The sequence below is a fragment of the Acinonyx jubatus genome, chromosome B3, assembly GCF_027475565.1.
Source record: "Acinonyx jubatus isolate Ajub_Pintada_27869175 chromosome B3, VMU_Ajub_asm_v1.0, whole genome shotgun sequence".
Lineage (NCBI taxonomy): Eukaryota > Metazoa > Chordata > Mammalia > Carnivora > Felidae > Acinonyx > Acinonyx jubatus.
Genome location: NC_069386.1, coordinates 41,625,662 through 41,650,680, shown reverse-complemented (window position 1 = coordinate 41,650,680; position 25,019 = coordinate 41,625,662). Strand labels below are relative to the sequence as shown.

Below are 25,019 nucleotides of genomic sequence, written 5' to 3'. Positions count from 1 at the left end.
ATGAAGATTAGAAAAATTAGGTCTCCTAATATGATGTGTAGAAACTGACTTTATTTATTTTTTGATTTATTGGAGTGCACAGGTGGAGGGGAGGGGTAGAGGGAGAGAGAATCTCAAGCAGGCTTCTTGCTAAGCATGGAGACCCATATGGGGCTCGAACCCATGAACCGTGAGATCATGACCTGAGCCGAAATCAGGAGTCTGATGTTCAACCGATTGAGCTACCCAGGTGCCCCTGACTTGTAATTTATTTTTTGGTATCCTCTTGGCTTGGAATTATGTTTGTGATATTGATAGAGGCAGTGGCCTGTATAATTTCTACTGTACAGGGTTTAAGAGACATGGGTTCTAAACCTGTTTCTACCACTGGCTAGCTCTGTGACCTTGCCTAGTCCAACAGCTCTGGGCTTGAGTTTTATCCTTTGCCCCATGGAAGCTCCAGGAGTGTAAAGGCTTGTCTGTGCAGTTGACTGCTAGGGTTTATGCAGAGTAAGTGCTCAGTAATGGTGGTGTGAGTGAGGGAACTGGTCAAGGCTGATTTAATGTGCATTTCATATTCCAGGGATCCTATTCAGATACTTTCTGACCCAGTAAGGTTTGGAGTAAGGCCTGAGATGCTGCATTTGTAACCCGTTCTAGGTGATGCCTAGGTTTGTGCATCACCCTTTGAGTAGCACGTTGCCTTTAGATGAGAGATAATCTGTTCTGCTTTACTTACCTGCAGATCTTTGTAATGTCTTGCTGAAGGTCACTTTGTAAATATAACTTGTTCCCTGAAACTGACCAGTAGTCTCTGCGCTGTGGCTGTCGTGACCGAAAAACTGTCTGGTTTAGCTTCAGCACTGGCTTTCAAGTCTCTATTTAGTTCACTTTGCTTTAGAACATGGTCTCCAAGCAGCAGCACCTGGGAATTTGTTAGAAATGCAAATTCTGGGGCGGGGGGGGGGGGCGGGGAGTGGGGCGCTTGGGTGGCTTCATCACTTAAGCTTCCAACTTTGGTTCAGGTCATGATCTTATGATTCATGAGTTCAAGCCCCGCACTGACAGTGCAGAGCCTGCTTGGGATTCCCTCTCCCTGTCTCCCTGTCTCCCTGTCTCCCTCCCCCTCTCACTCCCCCTCCCCCTCCCGTGTAGGCTTGTGCGTGCGCTCTTGCAGACTAAATGAATGAACTCATGTATTATGTGTGTGTGTGTATATGTATATTTATGTACATATATATATGAAACAAACAGAAATGCAGATTCTGCGGCCTCACCCCAGAGACCTACTGAATCAGAAAACTCCAGGGTGGGGTCAGCAGTCAATGTCTCGGAACCACCCATCCAGGAGTTGTTGATGTTTCAGAACTACTGCCGTGCTTTAAAACCTTTCAGCACGTTTGCAGGCGATGGTGTAGGCTGCTGGTGGGTATCACGGCACCTCTTTTGTTTGGCTTGTGGGTCACGAGGATATCCTGAAACCAAACAGAAGTTGAGAGACAAAAAAAAGTAGGTTTTAGTGAACTTCCCTGAATGGGTGGAAGGTAGAAGTGATGACTCTTGTTGGAAGCCATGTTTTTATGGATACGTGTTAACGTCCATTGGGCCTGATTTTTCTTACTGTTCTGGAAATTGAGAGACAGGGTTGCCCATTGGAATCACCCGCGGAGCTTTAAAAACTATAGATGCCCACCAGAGGTTCTGATGTCCTTGATCTGGGGTGCAGCCGGGACAGCCACATTTTTAAAGACTCCCTGGGTAATTCTAGCATTTAGTGAAGATTGAGAATTCCTAGAATAAATGAATGTATCACTTTTTTTTTCTGAGTATGTTTTAAATTTATTTTTAATTTCCATGCAATAAGTCCGTTGTGTGTATGTGTATGGGTTTCTGACAAACGCATAAAGTTGTGAAATCACCACCACCCTCCATTCCTAGCATTTGGTTTTCATTAACGTGCTTGTGGAGTTTTCTTCCTTAAAATGACACATGGAAACACATGACCTTCACTTGATTTCTGTCATTACTGTTCCTGTTTTGTTGTTGTCGATTGACATTTCTGTCAGAAATCCCATATCCTGAAATCAGTGCTGCAAAACAGTTGCCTAACGCTAACTTGCTTTGTAGTTTGAAGAGCCTCTTAATTAGTGGTGTGCAGAGTTGGGAAGCATTCATAACTACAAATGGCCAGGGCCCAGTCCAGACCAGTTAAACTAGCGTTGGGACCCTGGCATGGGCTTTTTTTTAAGGCTGCCCAGGTGTTACTAAGGGACAGCCAGGCTTGGAACCATTTCTCTATGATTGTCCCTTAATTTTCTTTTTTTATGTTTATTTCTGAGAGACAGAGAGAGAGAGAGTGTGTGAGTGGACAAGCAGGGGAGGGGCTGAGAGAAAAGGAGACACTGAATCCAAAGCAAGCTCCAGGTTCTGAGCTGTCAGCACAGAGCCCGATGCCGGGCTCGCACGTGTGAACTGCCAGATCGTGACCTGAGCCGAAGTTGGATGCTCATCTAAGTCACCCAGGAACCCTTGATAGTCCCTTAAAATGCCTGTGAGTCCTAGATCATGGGTTCCGGTAAAGGTCCATATCCCTTTTCTCAGCCTAAAGTGCTTTTGATATTCTTCTTCTTCTTCTTCTTTTTTTTTTTTTTCCTTCTGTGACATGAATCTGGGTGCATTTTTGAAAAGGATTCAAGGAAAATGACTTCCTGATGATTGAGGATAGTTGAAGAGAAAGGCATTTTTTATTTTTGCCTCCTTGTGAAATACTGTTGATTGGCACAGTATATCTGTTGTCGTGCCTCTTTGGACCGTATGTGGAGTTTTGTAATCATGTGGATGTGTGCGTAGTGGTCGGAGCGAGGTCAGCTCACTGCTGTCCAGGCTCAGCTGTGCTTTTGTTGTGGGAGAGAGGAAAGTGATGCACGGATGCTCTCTGGCTAGGGCTTTATCAAGTTCATGGAATGCTTTCCTGACCAATCTGGTGATGCTGTGACGTTGTTTTTAAAAGATGTTTTCTTTTAAAACATTCTTTATTTTAAAACATGTCTTTCTAAAATGAGCGCCTGGGTGGCTCATTTGCTTAAGCGTCCAACTCTTGGTTTTGGCTCAGGTCATGATCTCAAAGTTTGTGTGTTCGAGCTGTTTGCATTGACAGCACGGAGCCTGCTTGGGATTCTCTGTCTCCCTCTCTCTTTGCTCCTCCCCTGCTTGCTCTCTATCTCTCTTTCAAAATAAATATTAAAAAGCATTTTCCAAATAAATAGTATAAATAAGTAGTCCCTTGATCTCTAGGACTAACAGCACCTTGATTTTCAGGGGTCGGGGCTAGTCTTCCCATGGTGCTTTTTTAATCCACAAGCTGAACCAGTTTACCCGGAGGGCCTTAGTTCCTGGAAGGTGAAGTCAGGCCATGCACTATATAAAGTTAATAAAAGAAGATTGTCTCACTGGAAGCTTAGAACTTAACCATTTCATGGATAAGGCAACTGAGCCTCAGGGGGAGAAGTGATTTATTTGCTTAGTCCCTCAGCTGGGCCTTACCCCTAGCCCACTGTCCTGGATGGCTTACCCTGTGGTTGGGCTCATGCAAAAGGCTAGATGATGGATAATAAGGGTACAAAGGGTAGTTTTAAAGGGGTGATTCTATCAACGTCAAGCCTGACTGATGGCTCGGCTCCTGTATTGAGGGGATTTTTTGGGTCTTAAGAGCCCACTTCAGACATTGATTGAGGGCACCCTTTTCTTTGTATGGTATTCGGGAAGCTGCTAAATGTCTTCACTTTCTGTCTGTCCAGCAACTCTGCTTTTCCCAGGCCTTAAACACCAGCCTGTCTTGGTTGTTACCCTTGGAACATTACCTCTGTTCTTGTACCAAGAGTTTAAGGAGACAGTCATTAATGGCCGTGTGGTATTGAGCACCTAGAAGCGTTTCTACTCCACTAGCTCTCATTCCTCCAGGTTCTCTCCCTGCAAAGTCTTGTTACCAAGTGTTTTGCGTTACATGTAACAGTTTGTCCAAAGCTTCATAAGTGTGAGATTGGAACTCACCTGTGTCAGATGAATAAACTGGTGGCAAATTTTGGAACTGGGAAGTCTTTTCAGGAAGATGTACTTACAGAAGCAGATTCTGTCTTCTGTGGCTAGAGGGGCCTTGATAATATCCTTCCTCCTTGGTTTTACATTTGGGGTCTTACTTGGATTCCTACATTCACATGGTTCCATGTACACTTGCAAAGAGACAAAAAGAGTGAAGTTTTACCTGTAAAGTAAAAGATTAAATTCTACCTTCTGACCCCTTTGTATGGGAAGTAAAATATCCCTATGTGACAGACTGAGGCCATTTGTGAATCAATAAACGTAGGACTGTCATTCTGAGAAATTGTTCAAGCTTCTGAGAACAAATGGAATGCCTTAAAAAAATATGAGAGAAGATCTATCTGATTTGATTTACTCTGGAGAGAGGGTGGGTGCTTTATAACCTGCTGATTACCATAATAAAACATCTTTATTTTTCAGGGAAACACAAAATGACAATAGACCTTAAAGTACAGTATCCTGTCACTTGCCTCTGGTGCGGAATTGAGGATGGTTCAGTTGTGATTTGTAAAGAGCATACCAGTGGAAACTAAATTTTAAGGCTAACCTCAAAGTAGAAACCATAGCTTGCTTTGGGGGAAAGAATTGATGATTTGCTCTTCCTGGTGCTTTCCCACCATCCACCCCGCCCAACCTTAGTCAGATTTTGAGTAGACCAGTTCCAAGGCAGGACTGATAAACGTGCTCTTTCAGAAGCATTTTCATGTTATGCATGTATCGTGTTTTGCATGTGGAGAGAGTTGTCCTGTTCTCTATGTGCCAAGAATGGGTGGTGGGTGGGATTTGTACCTGGACCAGTGCACTTTGCTTAGTCTTCGGGGGTGGGGACTGTGGCATTTCTCACACATGCACCACTGAGTAGGCCCAGGTCTGGAAAAGCATTGTATCCGTGTTGGGGGTGATAGTGCACCTTTAGTGGGGAGGGTTAAGAAGTCGGTACTTGGTTTCAGACAAGGGTCTCACAGAGGGTGTGAGTAAAGTCAGCGTCACCATGGAGGGTGGGAGCAGGGTGAGCCCAAACCTGTCTGTCAGAAACCTGAACCCTAGGATTACTAGCCCCCTGTGGAACTGGAAGGAAGGAGTACCAGTGGATGATGGGTCATTAACTCAGGTGTTCATTCCCTCAAAGGGTCAGTCGGACATCTAAACACCCACTAGCCATGAAGCTCTTTGGAGAGATTTTTAAAAGTTGAAAGTATGCTTCCTGCTGTCCATCTGGTCATCATCTCCCCCTTTGGCTTGTTTCTTCCAATAAACATAATCTGAAGAGCTATGTGTCAGGCCCGTTGTTAGGCACAGGACACTAAAAAGGTGAGCAAAAGTAAATATTTGTACTTAACTACTAGACCTCCAGCTGTTGACTGTGCAGGTATGTATAAATAGTCATACTTAAACTCAGTCCAAATGAACTTACTGTGTCCTGGGTTTCCATTAAACTTAACAGCAAAAAAATTAAAAAAATGAGTAAATGCTTCTCAAGAAGCACTCTGTAACAGTGGGGGTGGGAGAACCTAAGACCCAACCCCTATAAAATGTGGTACGTGTGCAGAGAGAGACATGTACAAGGTATTACAGGATTGCAGAGGCATGGTACCCATCTGGTTCTTAGGGTGGGATAGCTTATCACAAAGAGCTTCCAGAGGGAGGGAAAGAAAGGAATGTTAGCCAGAGCCAGGCTGGTTGGGAATGTTGGCGGGTGGTGGTAAGGAGGGAAGGCCTCTCAGTCAATGCAGAGGAGGTGGGAAAACAGTTGCAGGCTGGGAGCTCAGTGTGGAAGTCCCAAGATGTTCCATGTTGATAGGGTATTAGGATGGTGACAAACTGGAGAGGTAAGTGGAAGCCAGGATATGGCCGGCCTTTCTGCCTGGCGGCGGTAGTTTGGGTTTGATCTTGAAGGGGTTTAGGCAGCGGATTCACAGGGGCCCAGTGCGTGATCTAGTTGAAAAGACAAAATTAACATATTCCTGGGTAAAGTGGCCAATGAGTTCAGTGCGAAGATTCATTGGTATGTCCCTAATGGGATGTATGGAGAAGGGGAGGGATTCAGAGATCATTCCCTGAACTTTGAGATGTGGAAACTCTGTCCTGCTGTCCCGTGGATGTTTGCTACGGTTCTTGTGGAGGACAGAACAGACACAGATGCTGTTCTTCCTCAGGTGAGAGAAGATTGGCAGATTTCAGCAACCAGGCCATAAGCTTATGAAGTCAGAATTAGGAGGTTGACTCCCATTTTTTTCCAAGCTTGTTGACCTGATTTGCTGATGCATTTTTGGTTCTGGGGGCCAGGGCCACCAGTGAGAAGGTAGAAGGAGTCCAGATCCATTAAGAGTCCACCCGCATGGGGGACTTCTGCAGCTGTGTTACAGTGATGTTTCATAACGACTGTTCTCCATACTTCTGTGTATGTTTAAAATTTTCCATAATTGATCAAAATAATAATACCTTCGTGGGTTTGTGTGAGAATTCAGTGAGAACTGATGCAGGTGAAGATCTTGCGCAGTGCTGTGCTTGCTGTGTGTTGACCATTGCTATTATTGTCCACTCCTGGCCAAATTCCTCTTTTCCTTCCCCACTCTTCCTTCATGCTCTTGACTTCCTTGACTTTCTTGGCCCTTTCTCTCATTTGTGTCCTTGGAATTTGCCCCGTGGGTTTCAGACAGTCGGACTTTTCTGGTTTTGTCCCTGTATAGTTCTCGCAAGGGCATGCCTGTCTCTTCTTCTCTGGCTGATCTTGTGCAGGGAACCATCTCTACTGAGGACTACTCCTAGGGTGACCACCCAGGGGTCAGCATGCTTGACTGGTACTTCATGTGCCCAGATACCTCCTTGTGTATAACGTGTGTGGGGGGTGGGGAGGTGGAGAGGGGTGTTGATGGGGAGACAATGAGCCAAAGAGGCCACAGTAGATAATATCCCCCTTTATACAGCGGGTGTCTTCGTGTACTGTGATTTTTTTTTTCCTGAATGTCAGATGGGTAACATCCCAATTTCGTAACAAGGTTTTAGGGAGGCACATGTCACACAACAGCGTGAATACCCAGTCATCACGCTTGGGAACTACGAAAGGATCTGTAGTGTCCTATTCTTTACACATAAGTATAAACTCTATGACTCTGTGCCTGTGGACGTGATTATTTATATACTTAATACAACGTCAGGGATGCTTGTTTCCATTTTGTATTGACCCATTATCAGTGACTTTCAACCTTTTTAACCTTCTGGCTGCTCTAGCTGCTTTGCCAAGTTGCAGATTATTTAGAAACCATTTGTATAATATACTAGGTGAAAAGATTATTGAGAAGAACTTGGTGATGAATCCTTCCATAAGAAGCACAGAATACCAGACTGGCTGTCTGGCACAGTCAGAACAGCATTTTGACTCTTGATCTCGGGATTGTGAGTTCGGGCCCCATGTTGGGTGTAGAGATGACTATAAAAAAGAAGTAAATTTAAAATACAAAAATGCATAGAATATTTATGACTTGGGAAGTGCAGTCGTGGTGGGAGGCTTTTCTCACTTGTTTATCGGTAAGATGTCCTTTTGAAGTAAGTGGTATCTCCCTTTTACTTAACCATTGTCATACACCAAATGTTATTCTAGGATTCTTTTGCCAACAAAAGAAAACTGACCCTGAACTGGTTTAAACCATAAAGGGAATTGAGTGGTTCTTTTGACTGAGAAATCCAGCCATGGGATGGACTTCAGGTATGATTTGTTCCAGAGATGCATGCTTGTATTGGGGTTCTAGTCCATGCCTCTAGGATTCTCTTGGCTCTACTTTCCTCTGTATGTTGGCCTCTGCCACACACAAGCTGTCTACAACTCACTGAAGCACAGATACCCTCAGGAGGTCTAGGTCTTAGGAATGAGTGCTTACATCACCCCTGGAAGAGCCCACCAACTTTGAAACAGGGGAAGTGGAAGTCTTGACATGGACTAAAGCTGGAGGTTGAGGTTGTGTGTCTGCCTTCTATCACTCCTTGTGCCCAGGGGAATGGATGCCACCACTGGGCTAGACCCTAGGATTTGCACCCCAAAGCTGAGAAATGTAGTCAGTCTCTGCAGAAGCGCAAACGCAAGCAGAGATTGTTAAGAGGAAATGAGTACTATCGAGGCCGCTCACAGGTGTCCACTCCAGGGACTGGCCTGGGGTTTGCATGCAGTGCTCTCTATCCAATTTCAGAGCCTTTTAATCCATCTGATACCTCCTTTAAAGTTGGTTTCTCCAAAGCACTATTTGATAACCTTCATGCTCAGTGTTCTTGAGGAAGCCTTGGGTCTTGGTCTTTTGCACGTTGCTGTCTAGGAGCATGACTTTGTCCACATCATCTAATTGTTGAAGAACTCCATATGCTCAACTCTGCAATAAGGTGGTTGGGCTCTATTAATTCATCCTATATTTACTGAATACCAGTTATGCCAGGCTCTATGTTGGGGACTGTAGTTATCATTGTATCTAATGTAGACATGGTCTCTGCTGTTAAGGGGCTTATTGACGAGTGGGAGGGACAGGCATTAATTAAATGGTATAAGATGGAACGTCTGATACATGCCTGGCCCTTGGCAAATAGTCTCCATTCAACGATTAACTACACAGATGCATGATTTTATGCTGTGTTCAGTATTCCTGTGGGGAGCCTTGAGAGGGAGGATTGCAAGGAATGAGAAGAGAACTCAGGATGGGGTCTTGGGAATGTCCACGTGCAAAGCCTGGGGATGGTGTGAAGGGCATTGTGGGCTTTTTGAGTGTCTACCCTATGGGAAGCTGATGTCCTTCCAGCCCTAACATTCCCAGATTTAATGAGGAGTCATATCTGGCTCCTTTATGCTCCTTCTCTCTAAAAAAAAGGAAAATAATGAGGAAAGTTACCTGTAGTGATCTCGGTAGTTGTTAGAATTGGTTACTCCCTCCCTGAACCTGTTCTTCTTAATGTTAAATACTCCAGGATGTAAATTCCTTAAAAATGTTCATTGAAGACTGGATAAAGAAGGTGTGGTATATATGGATACAATGGAATATCATTTACCCACAAGAAGGAAATCCTGCTCTTTGTACCAACATGGATGGACCTTAAGGGCATTATGCTAAGTGAGATAAGTCCAGACAAATACTATCCAATCTCACTTATGTTCGGAATCTATTAAAGCTCAACTCCTAGAAACAGAATAGAATGGTGGTTGCCAGGTGCTGGAACATGGAAGAAATGGGGAGATGTTGGTCAAAGGGTACAAACATTCAGTTATAAGAGGAATGAGTTTGGGGCATTTAATGTACAGCATGGTGATGAGAGTTAACACTGTGTTACAATGAAATTTCAAAAAAATATGTTCCTTGCTTTTCTAGGCCTTCTAAAAATACGAAAATGTTCTAGAAAGTGGAAAGCTCTGCCCTGTACCAGGTGTGTATTGGATGGTCCCAGCCCAGCTTGGTGGCTCTTCGCTAGTCCCCATTCTGTCCTGGAGCTCACAGCACCTCTTTTCTGAACTCACAGTGCTGGTGCTTTCTGGGACATCTCTGTCTCTAGCATCTTTTCATGAATCTTGACAAATACTCTAAGCAATGAGAACCAGGAAGGAAGACCTCCGGTTTACCATGTATTCCTAGAACAGCTTCTCCCCACAAACACCCAGAAGAAAACCCTGCACAGCATAGACACAAAGGGTCATGTTTTCCTGAAAAGGACAAACCTCCGTTCCATAGCCTTGCAACTATTCCAGGCTCTGATCTGCTTTGGGACATATGTCATTTCCTTGAGCATCCATTCCTAAGTTAACCTTCTACCCTCTGATCATAAATTTTTTTGGGAGAAGCGCCTTTGTAAAGGAAGTTTGAGTATAGTTACCAAAACAAACAAAATCTCCGTGGAGATTTAGAGGTGGCCTCAGGGAGCAGCTCACTGGATGTTAGGGCTTTTCTTTTATTGGCTGATGCATATAGGAAAGTTGCGGGGTGAGGGACAGTATAATACACTTCTTTGCTCTTTCTTCCACATGGTGCTTGTTGAAATGATGATTAAGATACTGGGGGAGTCCGCATTCTTCTGTAGAAGAGGAAAGAGGGAAAGAGTGGGGGGAAAGGCAGATAGATAGGGCTGGAAACATCTCTAGTGAGGCAAACTCTTTGTAACCCCATATTTGCATAGTATGTCGTGTGTGTGTGTGTGTGTGTGTGTGTGTGTGTGTGTGTAGATGTGATCTTGCTTGACTTTGCTGGCAGACTTCCAGGCATAGCAGAGGCTGCAAATATTTTTGGCAAATTGGCACATCCTTTTTTTGTGCTCAAGCAACTCAGGAACAGTTGCGCCCTGTTGCCAGACAGAGGCCTTCATGAAATCCACGTTGCCTTGTGCACAGGGGAAAGAGAATCATCCAAGAGGCCTCATGCAACCTAACCTGCTTGGGTGTATTAACAGTGCCTTGTTGTGACTAGGCACTCTTACTTGTTTAAGACATAATCAGAATGTCAACTGTAAGCTAAGGGTATTTGTGTCCTAGATGGATCTTGTAGTTCTTTCAGCGTGCTTTGAAAAGAACACCCTGGGAGGACATGGCTATCCCGGTGAATCCCAGGTCTTGGGATTTTGTTTCCTTTCTGTATGTGCTGATTCTGTCAGATAGTAGAGCCAGACAGGCAGGACATTGGGTGGGGCTGGAACATTCTGGAAAACTGGAAACTTGATGAAGGGGGAACAGCTGTTGCTTCTTCTGGGGGAAGAGCAAGTCCTGTGATATGAGGTGTGGCTGGTTGACTGGCGGACAATGTAAGGAGGCAGGTAGGGACTGACTTCAGTCCTCATGGACTCTTAAGGGAGTTCTTTTCTGACCTGTTGGTGACCAAGAGAAGCAGTTGCTGCAAACCACGTGGCTTCATGGAAATAGATTCTTGCTGGGGACTTATCCTTCAAGACAAAACCACACAGTTGAGGTGAGGCATGGCTGATCTACCTCTGTGTTGGATTCATGGAATAGATTTCAAAATGTGGATAGATTTTTGGGGCAGTTGATTTGGTTTTCCCTTGATAGAATAGCACCTATTTTAGTTCAACCCTCTGCTTTTGTCATATTAATTTTGGTTCTTTCATTTCTTGCCCCACAGATGTGAGTGAGCCGGGGAGATGTTTTACAAAAGAGAAGCAGAGAGGAAGGTGGAGTTTGGACTGTTCTGTCATGAGATAGTCTTTCTTTTTTCCTTTTTTTTTTGTAAGTTTATTTATTTTGCGAAAAAGAGACGGAGATAGAGAGAGACAGAGAGAGAACAAGTGGCAGAGGGGCAGAGGGAGATGGGGAGAGAGGATCCGAAGCAGTCTCTGTGGTGACGGCAGAGAGCTGAATGCGGAGCTCAGACTCACGAACTGCAAGATCATGACTTGAGCCAAAGTCAGACACGTGACTGAGCTACCCAGGCATCCCAGGAGACCATCTTTCTGACGTCACTTTGTTCCAAGGTTTGTTCTTTCTGTCCAGGTGCCAGGACAGGATAGAGGGCCCCTTAGCACCCAGAGCCAGTGAGAGTCTGAGCCATTGATGGTTTGTGAAGCCATTTTGGTACCATGGACAATGTGGATGGAGGAGTGAAAACAGACTGGTCATTCCACAGGGTCAAGGCAAAGTCCCTAAGAGCAGGGGGTGCTTTGGGCACCATCTCTCATAATCACGTGAGTAATGATAAAGTGCAATTTTTAGAGCGTTTACAGACCTGAGCACCTAGAACTAAATGCCTTGTGGTAATGTGATATGCAGAGGTGGTGAGAGGAACTATGCTTCAGTCCATAGACTTTTGATCTCTTATGTCATAGTTCCTTTACCAGTCCCTGCAGACTAACTAGAATCCTCAGAATCTAGTTAGGGTTCAGGAAGAGGACAGTTGTTACTCAGGGAAGAGAGAGGATGAAGAAACAGTATCGAAATGGTGGCTCTGGCCATTTGTCACAGAAACCATTGGTCATTGAGGGGACCATTACCTGCTAATTAACTCTCAATCATTATAGATAAGTGTATCTTTAAGGTATGGCTTTACAGATCATTTATAGTGGTTTAAATTTCGTCAGGTAGCCCTTCCATTTCTATAACCTGTTGGAAAACATGTTGAGGTGCTATTAAAAATAACTCCCAAGTGGGACATCAAAATCCATGTGCAGGTAGATCTGTCACTCCACACATAGAAGGGTTGGACCTTGAGTGGGCCAGGGTAATAACCCTTCTCTGGCTATATCGACATCTTTGTTGCTTGTGTGTGTGTGCACACACCTGCACACACACACCAATGCCAAAACCACACTTAATTGACCTTTTCCCATATTCCTGTTGTCATCCTCAATGAGAATGGTATTTGGCCCTGACATCGTTTCTCAGTTTATTCATTATCTCCTAATCATTTTTATAATGGTGATAAGTCTTAATGTGTTTATTTCATGCCCCTCATTTAAATCTTACTGACCTATCCCCAGGCCCTCTGAAGGGATCTGGGGTTACAACTGTGAAAGTGGACATAAAAATCTTGGAGAGGTGATCACAGCCTGTTGTTTGGATGCCTGGGGCTGTGCCTACATGTTTCTCAATCTATTCTGGTCTTTCCCTACCATGATTTTACACATATGTTTGAAAGGTATGAGACTATACTTTTTAGAACCCAGAGTTAGTCTGCATCTTCTTTGGAAGGCCTTCAGTGATCTGTCGATGGGAAGGCAGCCTGATAAATTTCTGATGTTCATTCAGCTGTTACTGCCACTCTGGTTGTGAAATGTGACAGGACCATGGCCAACTGTGTAATGTTGAAATATGTTCCATCTGAAATTCCTTTCTATCCTCTACATTGCTATGTGAATTAAGAGGTTATGACTTGCAGTGATCAGGAGGCTTAAATCACATTTTGAATTTGCCTAAAGAGGATTTATTGGTTTTCTCCTAATCACGAGACATTGGGCAAGGGGGCCACTTACAAGGGGTTGCAAGGGCTATAGAGAGCTTACATTTCAGTGCAAGACTGTGTTTGTGAAAGGGTACTTAAAAGTATAAGGTAGAACGTGGATGACAACTAGTAAGGGTGATGTACTCTAGGTGGCAATGCAGAAGTGACCAGGAAACTGGGGTCCTGGATGTCTGCCCTCTGAGAGCGTAGGATTCCAACCTGAGTCAAAAGAACAGACAGGATAAGAATAACTGAGAACAAGGGAAGAAACTTTTAGGGTAAGGCCACACATGAGTGTGGAGGTGGGAATGGGTGAGAATGTTTGGGACTGTGTACAGAGTCTTGGAATGGTGGATTTATGTGTTAAGAGAAAAGTGAAAGATCAGGTTGAATGATAGGAGTGGACATGTATCCTGCTCCTTGGGCCAGTAGAAAACCCAATTTAGCTTAACCCGTTGAGATAACATATTGGCTTAGAAACAGAGAAAAGGCTCTCTTTTCAGGTTGCAGGCATGCTTCTCCAAGGTCTGCTTTTCTCTCCCTAGATGTCTTCATATTGATAAGATGGCTGCCAGCAGCAACTGAGGCTACATGCTTTTCTGTTCACATGTGTAATAATCAAAGGACCTGAGCTTTGCTCTCGCCGGTCCAGTCTTAACCATCATGGCAGGCAGGGGAATGCCATGTGCTTAGGCCTGGGTTTCTGCATGTCCCACAATTGAAATAGAGATGAGGTTGTACTGATGGGTTTATGCCAGTAAGGGTCAACCTCTGGAGCACAGTTTGGGACCCATGACTCCAAAGTCCTGTGGCTGCGGTATAGTGATTTCCCAAAGGAGAATCTATAAAACTAGAAAGGTCAGAGGATAGGTTGACAATGAAAAAAAAAAATGTCAATTCCATCTTTAAATTGGGGCAGCTCTGATTTGTAGGGTAAATGATCTTGAGTTGAATCTAGACTTTATAGGCAGATCCTCTTGGCCTGATGACAACATTTGTCTTGGCTTTTGATGAGAAGAATGTTTAATTATCATCTGCTCATGCCCAGAAGAACTTATCTGGTGACCAGTCTTCCTTCTTGCCCCCATCATCTCTTTTTGCTCCTCACAAGGAGTGTGCATGCTCACCGAGCTGGCTTGTTTGAGACTGTACAGAGTGCCAAACTCCAGTGTGTCTGCAGAACTACCTCTCTTTCCTGTAGGGCTCCCTGAGAGAGATACCCCGCTCACTTAAGATTGCTCTGTTGGAAGTTATCCAGTTGAATCTATCTGTTCACGTTAGCACTAATCACAAATTAGGTAGAATTGCTGAAGTTCGCTAGTGCCATTCAGAGGCAGGCCATCCATCCATCCATCCATCCGTTTATTCAATAAATGGGTATACTTGTGATGTGCCAGGAGCTATGCTGGCCCCTAGGGATGAACCCGGGTCTAGCGCACAGTCCCTACCCTTGAGCTCCCAGTCTGGTTGGGGAAGCCAGGAAATCCACAGTTCTACTTTTATGTGGTGCATGTCCTATGCAGTACGCTATGGAAGTTTAGAGAAACACTGTGTCTCTCAACTGGAGGATTAAGCTTAAGGAGGATGCTTAAAACCGGTTTAGAGGTTAAGGTTAGGCAATTAATAGGTGCTCAGAACAGAGGGAATTGTGATAAATAAAAGCTACAAGGGTGGTATTGTCAGAAAGTCACGGGTGTTCCTCTGTGGCTGGAGCTGGAATCCCCCCTACCCCCCATGTTAGTTAAATTCTAGTTAGTTAACATACAGTGTAATACTGGTTTCAGGAGTAGAATTGAGTGTGATTTATCATTTACAAAACCCAGTGCTTGTCCTAACAACTGGCTGGGGCTGTAATTCTTGAAACAAACAAAAACCAAAAAAAACAAAAACAAAAACAAAAAAACAACAACAACCCAAAAAACCCAGGAGGTGGAATGGAAATGTAGATTCCCAATTCTTCCATCCAAGATTCTAATCTGCAGGTCAGGAGAGTGGTCTGGGAATACCATTTTCATCTCCAGCTCCTTGGGTGGTTCTGATCCTGGTGGTCTGAAGAGTACTGGTTTAGAGGGCTTTGTGCAGGCGCAGGGCCACAAACGTAGGCTGGAAAGGGGGGAGAGCAGGAGCCGGAGTGGCCGTAAGGGTTGCAGAAGGGTGGAGGAGAATTTTTGGATCTGCGTGTTCCGTAGGATCCTGGAGGAAGTTGAAGGCCTTTGGCAGCAGAGGATATTTAGAGCAGGAAATAATACCTTAGGCTTATTTATGCACAATTGAGCTAAAACATCTTTGCAGAATTAAAGACTGGTGAAGGAATCACTTGGCTCTAAACTCATGCTGCTGAGAATCCAGGTTCCAAACTTAAAGTGCAGTTCTTGGTCTGCTAGCCTGTCTCCCAGTTGGGAATTACTTACCCTTATTATGTTAGCACAGTGATTTTGTAATGCTCTTGAGTAACCTTGGAGGCCACTCTACAAATTACTTGATTTATTATTTAAAAACAGAATTGATTCAAGACTGAATAAATGTGTAATATTGAATCCACATGGGGGAGGCAGTGAGGGAGGTGTGCAGCATTTATCCAGTTAAGGGTGTTTGCAGACCATATATGTTGGGTGGGTCTCTTTTTCATAGAATCATTAAGACGTAGACACTTAAAAAAATTTTTTTAATGTTTATTTTCGAGAGAGAGAGAGACTGCAAGTAGGGGAGGGGCAGAGTCAGAGGGACACAGGATCTGAAGCAGGCTCCAGGCTTTGAGCTGTCAACACACAGCCCGACGAGGGGCTCGAACTCAGGAATGAAAAAACTGCGAGATCATGACCGGAGCTGAAGTTGGACACCTAACCGACTGGGCCACCCAGGTGCCCCCAGACTTAGTAAGACATTTTAATTGTCTTCCTCAAACAAGGTAACTCTCAAACCCTCACCGGTTTCTGGCTTAGCCTTGGGCAGTTGGCTATACATGGCTTTTTACTTGTTCTTAAAACAGAAAATAGATTTCAGACTGGCTCTCTGTTGTACATTATTGTTGGAGTTAACCCAGTTACCATTCCAAGCTCCGTGGGAATGACTGTAGAAGTCCCACTTCTCAGTGTAACTTAGAACTGCTTTGCATCTCCATTGGGGTTTGATAAGATTTCATTAGTTAAACTTGAACATCAAGGGCCACCAAAAATAAAGTATGAGCTGTTCTATCCTTGACGATTATTTATGTTAGGCATGAAAGTGTAACATTGATAGAAGGTGCAGTAAGTTACATGTAAAAATGTGTATATGGACACTAGGTCCTCCCAGGACTTCTCCCTACTGGCAGTATTGACATTTTGGACTAGATCATTCTTTGGGATCATTCATTTTGGCAGTGTCCCTGGCCTCTACCCACTAGACCCAATTGTGACAGTCAGCATTTGTCTGCAGATATTGCTAAATCACCGCTGGTTAAGAACCACTGAGTTAACAGACAAAACGGTTTTTCTGGATATGTCTTTACTCTGCTATCCATCTATTTTTTGAGAATTTTGTCGTAACTTTTAAAAAGCCATATAGTTGACGATAATTACAGGCAGATCCCATATTTGCAGGTTTGCCTACTTGCTAAACTTGATTGGCAAGCCGAAAGTCATGACTCTAGGCACTTTGACGGTCAGTCTTGGACACCCACGTGTGCAGAGAGGCAAAAAGTTGGAGTCACCTCCTGCATCTGTTCCCGGCTGAGGTCAAACAAGGTGATGCTTTTTTCAGCTCTCTGACTGTAAACAAGTGTCCTTTTCAGGGCCTATTGAGTGCCACATTTTTCAGATTTTTGTGTTTTTTTTTTTTAATTGGTGATTTTGATTTTGAAACGGCCCCCAAGTTTAGTGTAGTGTTGTCTAGTGTTCCTAAGTGCAATACGGCTGTTCCATGCTTTATAGAGAAAATGCATGTGTTAGATGAGCTTCCTTCAGGTGGGAGTTACAGTGGTCTTGGCTGTGAGTTCAGTATTAATGATAAATCTAGAGGTCTTTAAAAAGAAACACAGATAAAACCAGGCCATGGTTTGATCAGTTGATGAAAATGTGGTGACCGGAGGCTTCCAGGAATCTAAAGGCCCGTATTTTGCCTGGGAGGAATGGTCCAGTATTGGCCAGTTCAGGGTTAGTGGTGACTTTGTAAGAACGTAACTACTGCAACTAATGGGAATCAACTGTACTGTTGTTTCGCCTACATTTCCAGAGCCTGCCTTTTAAAGATGTAATACGGTAAACGTATTAAGCTGGATTGCTGTTCTTGTAAAAAATGACATAGCCACATTATGGAAAACTTACAGAATAAATAATTGGTGAGTCAATGGATATAAATATTTTTAAAGCTCTTGCACACCTCGTGGAAAAAGGTTGTACTGATTTATGGTGCCACAAGCAATTGACTTTTCCATTGGATGTCCTTGTCATTGCATCTTTGCCAGCGTTTTGCATCTATCTTATTTTTAAAATGACAAGATTGTTAAAAAAACAAAAACAAACCTATAGACCCTTTAAAAATAGAATGTAACAGTCTCATTATTACCTTTTCCCACTTTTTCCTCAAGAAGGGTAAGAATTTGGAATAGGTCCTTTCACGCCTTTGAGAAAATGCACATAAAAATAAGTGATTTTTATACCCATAATTTAATATGGGAGGGACTAGGTATTTGCTCACTGCATTACCTTTGTATTATGCCTTGGTGGCTTCATATAATTGAGGTGCAAAAGTGCTGCCTCATTATTGACAATATACTTGAGTTTCCAGGAAAAACTATATAAATGATGCTTCTGCTTAATAGCTATTGTTTAATTCTGGTGCTTATTAGGTGATTATTAGCTTGTGATAAAGACCTTTGAATGTAACTTTGATTTTTGCCAGTCACCTAAGTGATAGAAACCACATAGATTCTGTCATGCAATTTTATTTTTTTCTCACGTGGCTTGCCTGAGGATTTCAAAGAATTCAATTTCCTGATAGAAAAGTAGTTAGTAAATGGATGCAAACGGGTAAACATTATCCAGAATCAGTCAAGATGCTTAATATAAATTGCTACAACAGATGTTCCTGGAATGATGACAATTGAGGAACACATTCGTGATAAAGTGAATCTGGAAGCCTTGCCCTCACCAAGGCTGGAGAAGAGAGGACATGTGAGGGATGGCTGTTCATCATTTGTGTGTCCTGCACACAGGGACCCGTTGGAGTGACCACAAGTCCTGTAGGTGAGATTCCCTTGATGTAGGGTGAGGAAGTGAGATCTTCTGTGTCAGCTGTTGATAGTAGATATTTGATTGCATTTTCAAACCCTACTTATATTGGAAAGCCATAGTTTCCACTTAGGATGGGTTAGAGAGAGAGAGTAAAAAATGCTCCTAGAAAACAAAGAGTAAAACATTAGTAGGTCTGACTGATGGAAAAACTCAGGAAAATTGCAGACCTTTGAAATACAAGGCGTATTCTGTTTCCAGGATGCTGGACCAAGAGAAAAGGTACAGCTTTAGGGTTATCTGTTAATTACTCAGAAAAAGGTAAAATGAGCAGTAGGACTGTACTAAGGCCAGGAAAGACTGTTTTCTGGAAAAAAAATGGAAAAGGTGTGGATTATGCCTGAGTGTCAAATTCTTAACCTAAGAGTGAGACAGGCTTAGAAGATTAAGGTCCATAGGGATTCTGTTTTCCGGTAAGGGAGTGTCACTTACATGATAATTTTGCATCTCGATCCTGAATTCCACACTCCAGCAAGACCACAATGGGTCTTCTTGAAAGTGTTGAGGCAACTTCAGGGTTTGGCAGAGATGGGGATTTTTTTTAAACTCTGAAGAAGCCTTAGCTGTGAAAAAGTGACGGAATTTAAAATGCTGTCCCATTTAACCACACACACACACACACACACACACACACACACACAGAGGGAGAGAAAGAGAGAGAGAGAGAGGGAGGGAGAGAGAGAGAGGGAGGGAGGGAGGGAGAGGGAGAACACCTTTCCCATAGATTAGGAATTATGAGGTCTCTTCTTTGTGAGATTCTTAGTTTACCCTTAGGATGATATTTTTTGTTGACAATTGCAGGCATTCAGATAATCATCAAAAACCTAAGGGCACACCCCTTTGAACTGCATAGTTTCTCTTTCAGAACATCTATGGGAGGGCACCAAAGAGAAGGTTTCAAGTAAAATATTTCAGATAATTATCCACATTCCTTTCACTTTTATTCCTGAAAAATAGCAAGCAAACTTTATTTTTAATGTGAATATTTATGAAAGAACTTAGTGAAAGTATTCCTTTAAGTTAACCTTTATTGGGGTAAAGTTGTATAAAAAAGATGCCATTAACAATATTTGAAATAACTTGTTAAGGCAAATTTAAATAATAGAAAGCTTTAGAGTAAAAAAGTAATTGACTAAGTTAATTGATTTCCTAACTCAAAAAATCCTTCCTAATAGTGTCTTTTTGTTCCCTGTCTTTGTGTTTTTATAGTGGAGGAGGTTTAACTATTGTGTTGCTACATCTGTGAACTTTTGTCTTCTTGGCTTTGTAAATACAAACTCTATTCTTCATATTTTCTAATTGAATAGGTTGCTTTTTCTTTTTTTTCCCTCTTTTCTTTATGTATACACACACACACACACACACACACACACACACACACATCTCTTATCTACCTGGCATTTTGTGTGTTTCCTAGTGGTAAATCTATAACTCAGTTTTTGTTTTTGTGGATATTTACTTTTGTGGGTATTGACTTTTCCTATTACAATGTATCTAATAGTTGGCTCTTTCAGTGCTGATTTAAAATACAATCGAATAGTGTGCTCTTCAGTATTTCTTGTAAATGACAAATTCATTGTATCCTAAATATCTATATATTTGCTTACTATGCTCTCTATCCTGTCAAATGATCTATTGCTGCCACCATGCCATTTTAGTTACCGTACTTGTACAGTATATTTAGCCTTGTTAGGTAGGATAGGTTTCTCTTCATTGTACTTTTTTTGAAAACGCATTTGTAGTCATGCTGAAGCTTTCTCTATTCCAGCTCAACTTTAGACTCTGCTTTATAAATTGTACAGCACATCTTGCTGCAATGTGGGTTGCATTGTGTTGACCTTATAAGCTGATGGAAGAATTGCCATCTTACAATATTGGGTCTGCTCTTCTGGGAAATGGTGGTTCTGTTATTTGTGTTGTCTTATGTGTTCTTCAGTAAAACTTAAAACAAGACTGATTTAGCGTATTTATGGATAGTTTTATTTGTAGGTACTTACTTTTTTTTCCTCTACGCTCTACTTCCTTATTATTTCTTCTTGACAAAAGTGGAATTTTTTTTAAGATTTTATTTTTACGGGATCTCTATACCTAACGTGGGTCTTGAACTCACAACCCCGAGATCAAGAGTCACATGCTCTTCTGACTGAGCCTGCCAGGCACCCCTGGAATTCTTTTTTTTTTTAAGACTTTTTAAGAAGCTCTTCTTTCTAATCATCTCTAATCCACTTACATTTTAGGCAAATAGACATTTCATTTGTTGCGGGGGAGGGGAGGACAATTGACTGCCTTTTCCTAATGTTTTATTTCTCTGGTTAGAGGATGAAGTAAAATGTTAAACAGTAATCACACGCATCCTTGTCACCATCCTAATTTTAATTGGACTTAAAATTCACCATTTGTTTGCTCATTTCCATATATTTCTGATTTTCTTTTCCATGTAAGAAACTATTTGCTATGTATAAGAAAGGATCAAATTAAGTATCATCACGGGGGGGGGGATGTTTATGTCACTGGTTGCCTCCCAAAGGACTTGGCAGTGATGTGGGATATGTCACACACAGAAAAGAGTTCATGTTTCGTTAAGGTGGTTCTATTCGGTTTTTCCTTAAAGAAGTCACTGATGTATAGGAGCATGTTGAGGCATCAGAGGACTTCCTAGACCACAGAACCCCTCCAAGAATCTTAGGAGCACCCTTCGGGCTAGACTGATTTAAATGAACCTGTTTGCTCGATTTTTCTGAAGGAGACTGTGGGTGGAATACTGCAATCTAGCCAGTGGCAGTAACCCAGGCTAGGGTGGAGTCTTGGGCTCTGGAAGTCTTGTTTTCCTTAAGAAGATGGAGTCAAGTTCTAGAGACGTGTGCTGATAATACACTGGTAGGGTTGACATTCAGAAAACCCTTACCTAGCAGTCAGATGCAAAGGGGCTTTTGGGACTGCAAGGGGCAGGGAATTGAGAGATGTAAAGAACCAGATGTAAAAGAGGAGAATAGCATTCAAGACTTGAGATGTTCTGGCACTTTCATGTGGTTGGAGGGGCGGGGCAGGGGCGGTCCATATCTGTGTTGCCAGAAGGTGGGCTGGCCGAGTTAAAGCCACAGGCTCCTAATGTAAGCTCAAGCCCTTTCTTGTTAGTAGATTCTACCTGTAAACACACCTTCATTAGGTGAATTTTTAACCACCATGTGTGCCTGAAAGCCATAAGTCCTGAATACATTTAAAGGAAGGGTTTTCCAACTGTGATCGCTGGAGCTCTGTGTATTCTTCCCAAGCTCCTGTGAGACCCTGGGACTCCCATTCCCCGCCCCCCCCCCCCCCCATTTCAACCAGAGCACCTCTGCTTTCATGAATGGACATTGCTTATCAGGCTGCTGACTAAAATAACATTAGAAGACAACACTTTACTGCTTTAAAAAAAAAAAAATTCAAAGCCATCATTGTAATTCATTTTAGTAGTTAAAATCATGTTTGTGTCCTAAAACTGATCTTGCCTATGTAACTATCGGCATTTTCTGTTCCAACTGCCTTTCTCAAGGAAAATTTCCTTGCATACACACTTTAGAAATGATTTCTTTTTACATAGACTTTCTAGTGGTTAGGGTGTTGAGGCATGTAATGGGGCCGGTTGTGTACCTGTCCTAATTCCTCTGATAACGGTAAGCTTCTTAAGGACTTGCTTGTGTTGTATTTTTGTTTTCCATCTCCTCCACTCTGGCCCCACCCCCACCCCTGAACACCTATCACACAGGTTCAGGATGTACTTGCTGATTCCATGCAGACTGATGTGGATGGCTGTCCCCTTCCTCATGAGCCAGGGGAAGCTCAGAGGCAGGACTTTTCCCGCAGCCTGACTTGGCTCTTGCCTTACAGAGTTCAAGCGAGTTAAGAGAGCTCTAAGTAGCCTCCTCTGGGGATTGATGCATTTGCCTAGGATCACCAAGAATCGAGGCAGGCTCTCTTGCCAACAGAGCCTCTCCCAGTTGTGCGTGGGCTCAGTGTAAGTAACTGAGGCCAGCGGATGTGGACCAAGCCCAGAGGAGTTGTGGTAATGAAGCCTGGCTTCACAGAAGAATTATTAATGTTGTCCTCACTGTTGACCTAGACCCTTCCTACACCTCATGGGCAAATAGCAGTCTCTTCTCCTCTAAGGGGCTCTCTCTGGCCAATCTGGTCCAAATGGAGGTTTGCTGTTGATTCTTTGGCCAGCCTGTGGATATTAGATCATGAGCAGCCAGGCTGCCATATTTTCCTATTACCTGGTAAGGAAGATGATCTGCTTTACCAGCTCTGAGATAGTACTATTGTCACAGCCCCAGACATAGGTTGAATGCTTATATTAGACAAGGATGTTGAGTTGTGATAGAAACCCACTCACCAGTTTGGTAAACAGGGAGGGTTCCTGCGTGTCTTGAAGATATCCCAGGATGGAAAATTGAAGAGCCCTTGGACTCACGGGAATTGGACGGAGACCCTCCTGGTGCTCTCCTGGGCTCTCGCGTTCCTGGTTCTGCTCCCGGGGTATCCCTTATTTTTTTCATAGAGGTTTTTAAAAAAATGGTTTACTTTTGAGACAGCACAAGCAGGGGAGGGGCAGTGAGAGAGGACAGAGGATCTGCAGCAGGCTCTGTGCTGACACCAGAAAGTCCGATGACAGACACAAACCCACGAACCGCGAGATCATGACCTGAGCTGAAGTTGGATACTCCACCGACTAAGCCACCCAGGCACCCCTCTTGGGGTATCCTTTAGCCCCTTGGTACCCAAATGAATTGGCAAGGTCATGATTGTTGGTAACTTGGCTGTATCCCCCTATGGCTACCCAGCCCTGGTTTTTCTGACCTCCTAATTTTCCGACCTCTCAGCTAGAATTCCCCCAAATAGAGTGGCTCAGAGTTACTGGGGAGGATCTTAGTGGCCAAAATTGGCTCCTTTGAATTGAGGCCACAAGAGCATGAGGTCCCTGGCCTGACACGGGAGTTGGTTCTATCAGGGTCAGGGCTCTAGCCCTGCCCTGACAACTTTGGTGGAGGGAGAGGAGAGGCAGGTCCCATGGTACCCATGGCTGCCCCTTAAGGCTGCCCAGACTTCTCCATTGCTCAGGCACTTGCTATAAATAAGTGGTGGATCCTTTTTCCCATTTCTAATGTCACTGCTTGGAAATGAAGTTTTCCTAGTAACCACCCTGTCTCTCTTTATATGAATGAACCACTCTGGATTCTGTTTCCCAGCTGTTGGCACAATGACCCCTGCCCTACTCCTCGGCTTCTTTGGGGTTAGATCCCAGGTAGATTGCATCACAAAGGCCAGAGAGCATCACAGCCTGGAGGGGAGGGAGCCCCAGTGAGAGTGAGGAGAAGCTTCCCCAGGAACAGCCTTTTCAAAGATTCCAAGACTTGGAGGCCTCCTTCACCCTTGCCTGCTGAGTGGGCGGAGCTGCAGCCCAGACCTCAGGGCCTGGAGGACCCGGAGCTGCTGTGTGTACAACCCAGGGAGTGTCCTGCCCTCCTCCCCCTCCTGCTCCCCGCCGCGGGGGTTCTTTCCAGAGAGTAAATAGTATTTGCTTTTCCATTTTGTACAAAATGTCCCTGCTTTCCCCTCTTCTACAGAGCCAGAAGTGAAAAAGAAATCCTCATTCAAAAATGAGAGAAGAGAAGAGCTCGCCAGCCTGATTCCCAGAACCATTTCTTACTGCGCCCCACGCTGCATCAGACCCATGTGTTATTTTTGAGTGGCGGGAATAATAGGGCTTACACCTAATCAAGGAAAAGAATTCCAAACAAAAGCTTGGGTGGGGTTTCCTGGGCAGGAGTGCGATATTGTAATAAATGGGAAGCAGTTCAGCAGTCCAATCTCTGGTCTGATTACACAAATTATAGCAGGGGCCCTGTTTTCAAAGGAATTTAACACACCCCACGGAGGCCCCTCCTCAGCGGGTGTGTCCACATTTCCTCAATGCTCTCCTTAATAGTTAATGCTTTCACCAGAGGTGCCCAGAGCCTCCTGTGGAATAATTAGGATGCCCTCATTAGGGTCTCTGCCACGGGACCATTTTACAGGTGAGTTCGCCTTATGTTAAAGTCCTTTAGGGAGTCCTGTGGCTAAATTCTCCACTCTTCTCCCGCATTGCTGAACACAAAGTACATACTGGGCTCTGACATTCCAGGAACAATTGCCAACATTTCCAGGCACTAATGAGCCAGGCACTTGATATGGGGTAGAGGAAAATGTTGGGATAAAAAGGTCTTTTCTTGCAAAAGCAGGTACCATTTTGTGTCACCGTGTCTAGAGGTCTGCTGCTGTCCTCAGCCTTCAGATCATCACTCTTGACCCATCTTCGGGAATAGTCCTGACCCCCTGGGCTCAGCCTTTGTGAACCTCTTGAGACTTCCCTCAAGTGTGAGGTTCCAGTTCCTTCAGGAACTCTGTGCTCCTTGTTCTCCTTGGTGGCCCTTCCCCCTTTTCTGTTGCTTCTCAATCTTCAGAATGAAACACTCTTTGCCTTGACAAAGCTCCCCTGACGTGTGCCTCCTGTCCTGAACCCCAGGCTGTTAGGTGCCCCAGAGCAGCCTGGGTTTCCTTTTATAGCTCTCACCACCTTTAGATGAAGGCTCTACTGCTTCTCCTTTTTAATTTACAGCCCCCTAGAGGCTAAGGACTGTGTCTTACTCCTCCTCAAACTCTTGATACGTGGCGCCTGGTAGGTACACCTGGATGGTTAGAAGTTGTCTTCTCTGAAACTGATTATGTGTTCTGATTTCATTTT

The 25,019-nt window shown here is 43.7% G+C and overlaps 1 protein-coding gene, 1 long non-coding RNA gene and 1 other non-coding gene across 12 annotated transcripts in view; 1 reads left to right on the top strand and 2 right to left on the bottom strand.

The window, feature by feature from the left end:
- Positions 1-25,019, top strand: part of TLN2 (talin 2) — a 433,652-nt gene that overhangs the window by 127,711 nt on the left and 280,922 nt on the right. The window lies entirely within an intron of this gene.
- LOC128315924 (uncharacterized) lies at positions 269-22,805 on the bottom strand. Its single transcript, XR_008299133.1, has 4 exons — positions 22,632-22,805; positions 18,689-18,819; positions 1,257-4,208; positions 269-904 (listed from the first exon to the last, which is right to left on the bottom strand). It is a non-coding gene; the product is annotated as an uncharacterized LOC128315924 (long non-coding RNA).
- Positions 7,043-7,146, bottom strand: LOC113602115 (small nucleolar RNA U13). The gene has a single exon (XR_003423490.1). It is a non-coding gene; the product is annotated as a small nucleolar RNA U13 (small nucleolar RNA).